This window comes from Pundamilia nyererei, unplaced genomic scaffold (assembly GCF_000239375.1).
Source record: "Pundamilia nyererei isolate P.nyererei 1_Seehausen unplaced genomic scaffold, PunNye1.0 scaffold00555, whole genome shotgun sequence".
Lineage (NCBI taxonomy): Eukaryota > Metazoa > Chordata > Actinopteri > Cichliformes > Cichlidae > Pundamilia > Pundamilia nyererei.
In genome coordinates, this window is record NW_005187956.1 from 35,374 (window position 1) to 38,956 (window position 3,583).

A 3,583-nucleotide genomic window follows, 5' to 3' on the forward strand; every position below is an offset into this window, starting at 1 on the left:
GACGAGCATCACAACAGGCAGACAGAACAGAAAAATCCAGCGGCTGATGGAGAGAGTGGAACTCATCTTCACGAGCTGAAAGGCGTCAAATCTGACTCTGGATCAGTGCTCTAAGCAAGTTTGTTAGGCTGACGCTTGTGTGATCTTATATACTGTAGTTTGTCACAAAAAGAGGAAATGTGGAAACTAAACAGGCTATTCTGAGGAAATGATGTACTAAGAAACACAACCACAGACAAACACTCCCACATGGTGTCTTTCATGTCTTAAATGGAATTTATTTTGGGAAAGTAGTGGTTTAGTAGTTGTGTGTAGTTACTCAAAGAGTAAGATTGTAGATTGTGAGTGAAACAAGGAGCAGGAGGGAGCTTCCTCTGAAGAATGTGGGCTCAGCCTTGGAGGTCATTCAGAGGGTTTCATAGAGGGTATTCAAAGCTCTTCACTTGTTTTGTCATCTTGTTTACTTGAAATTTCCAATAATTTTAAGTACACTTTTTTTTTCTTCAATTTGTCACAATGGGGTACTGGATGCTTTTAGAGAACTTTTGGAATGCTCCTTGATGCATGCTCAATCATCCAGGTAAGTAAATCTCCAAAAGTTGATTCTGTTCATCTGGACGTAGCGTTTTTGTGGGAGAAACGTTTTGTCACTCATCCAAGTGACTCCTTCAGTCTCAGCTGACTGCAGGTTTCCCAAATCTTATAAACAGTACATTTGCATAATGACTGAAACCAGCCCAGTGAAGGAACAATGGGCTGGGAGGTTCCTTAACCTTAATTATACAAATTCTCATGAACATTGATCAACAACCACTGATCAAAGCCCACTGATCAATGGCCATGAGTACCATTCACAGAGAGTTAGGGAATGGCTGTAATCACAGCATTGTAAGATAGCAAAAGATGTACCGTTAGCCCCCCTCCTCGATTTATAGATGGTCTTTCCCTTTTCACATAAATGGCCTCCTTGACTCCGCCCTCAAACCAGCGTTCCTCCCTGTCCAAGATGTGTACATCCTCATCACTGAAAGAGTGTCCACTGGCCTGTAGGTGTAAATAGACTGCAGTCCCGGCCTGACGAGGTGGCTCTTCTGTGTTGTGCCATCCGCTTTGCCAAAGGTTGTTTGGTTTCCCCGATGTATAAATCTTGGCAATTCTCCTGGCACTTAACAGCGTACACTATGTTACTCTGTTTGTGTCGAGGGACCTGATCCTTGGGGTGGACCAATTTTTGGTGCAGCATGTTTTGGGGTTTAAACGCCACAGAGACCCGGTGTTTAGAAATATGCGTCTCAACTGCTCTATACTCCTGACACATATGGGATCACTACACGTTTTCGCTTAGGCAGCGGTTGTCCTTCTTTCCTGTTGCTGAGGTTGGGGTCGTCCTGTAATCTCTTACGAACTACCTCCAACGCTTCCGTGACTGGGATGCAAGTGAAGAGAGATGTAATGTCGTACGAGACCATGGTTTCATCTGCCTCCATAATGACATCTCTCACCTTCTCAACAAAATCCAAAGTGTTCTGGATGTGGTGTTCAGAGCTGCCTACCAGCGGGTTGAGGATCGAAGCCAGAAACTTGGAAATTTTATAGGTCACAGAGTTGATCATACAGACAATTGGTCTTACAGGTGCACCCTGTTTATGTATCTTCAGTAAACCATACAGACTTGGTGTAGATTCCCTTGGATATAGCCTGTGGTATCAGTTCCGGTCAATAGCCTTGTCTTGTTCCAACTGCTTCAGTCTATCACCCTCTTCCTGTAACCTCTTCCTGGGTCTCGTTTCAGGGGCTCGTAAGTATTTTCATCACTGAAAAATTTTCTCATGATAGTCTTTCTGGTTTAGCAAAACTGTGCACCAACCCTTGTCTGCCAGAAGGATCATATGTTGTTGTCATTACTAAGTGATGTGAGTGCCTTCCTCTCCTCTATGGTGATGTTGGATGCTGGGGGCTTTGCATTGCTGAGACAGGCCGAAACTTTCCTCCGTAGTTGCTCTGCTTCCACTTCTGCAATATTGTTGTTTCGAATTGCTGTGTCTGTGGCTGTGATTAGTTCCACTAGCGGGATTTGTCTCGGTGTGACAGCAAAATTCAACCCTTTAGCAAGGATGTTTTTCTCTGTTTGGGTGAGCTGTCTGTCAGACAAATTCTTCACCCACTTGTCCACATCCTCGATGTCGCATAATTAAAATTAAGGAACTGACCTCCCAGCTCTTTGTTCCTTCACTGGGCTGGTTTCAGTCATTATGCAAATGTACTGTTTATAAGATTTGGGAAACCTGCAGTCAGCTGAGACTGAAGAAGTCACCTGGAGGAGTGACAAAACATTTCTCCCACAAAACGCTACGTGCAGATGAACAGAATCAATGTTTTGGAGATTTTGGAATGCTCTGTTACAAAGTTACTATTGTTAGTCTAATGATCGCCTGAACTCAATTTTCAATGTTCAGAGGGCCATGCTGATTAATTAAAGTGGCATTTATCATGTCAGCCACCCTAAGTGGGTATATTGATTTGTGTCATCCGTCTTCAAATCCCTAACTTTGCAGTTTTTCAGAGCCAAAACTGATAGATTGAACAAATTTAAAAAGGGGGGGATTTAGTCCCAGGGCCTTGATTATATATATTATCTATATTAGTCTATAGTCCGATATTTTGTGTCTGTCTATCTTAGAAACAAACAAACAAAAAAGACATGGATTAAACTGCCATAGCACATGTAGTTGTGCAGGGAAGCAGAAGATACATGCATGGCAGGATCTAACCAGTTTGTGCAATTTATAGCCATCCTCCAAATTAAATCCAGCGTCCACAGCAGACAACACAAAGCAGATTATTTTACCAAACATTTTTCTGAATTTAGATTACCTGATCTTGATTTATTGATTTATTAAACCTGTGTTTAAGAATATCCTTCATAATTAAAGAAGTGCAGTTTCCCACTTTGTCCACATTGTTGTGCTGTATGCAAAGTCAGTAAAGACGACAGGTTGATTCAAGGTTTTCTTTTCTCCACTAGATGGCGGAAAAACTGTGAGAAACACTGACCACTGAACACTAACCTTACCATGACTGCTGCAGTGTGTTGTTACCTCAGACTGATGCCGTATACTGTGTGGACGGTCTTACTTTCAAAGATTTTCATCTTCATGGTTTCAGTGCAGAGTTTCAGATTTACTGCCACTTCAATCACTGCTTAAGATTGTTCTACGGTAGCTCTGAGAGGCTAAATGGATTGCAACTTAAGAAAACACCAGCAATAAGAAAAATGTTGCAAAAGTGCACAAAACACAATGGAAATAGGAAAAACGACAACGGAAATAGGAAAAAAACAGATTTCCAAAAGCACAAGGGAAGTGTTTCTGGGGAGACAATAACCCGACGGACCAGTTGCAGGAACCAAAATATGCTCAGAACTGCGCTGGGAGGCACTTAAAAGAAGTGGAGGATCTCTCGGTTTGGTGAGGAAAGAAAAGATGAGAGGTAAGTGCGTTAGCATAATAGCATAAAAATCTGTCATCAGTATTATATGAATCATGATAAAACACACCTACCATGTTTTGGGTTCCTGCAACTG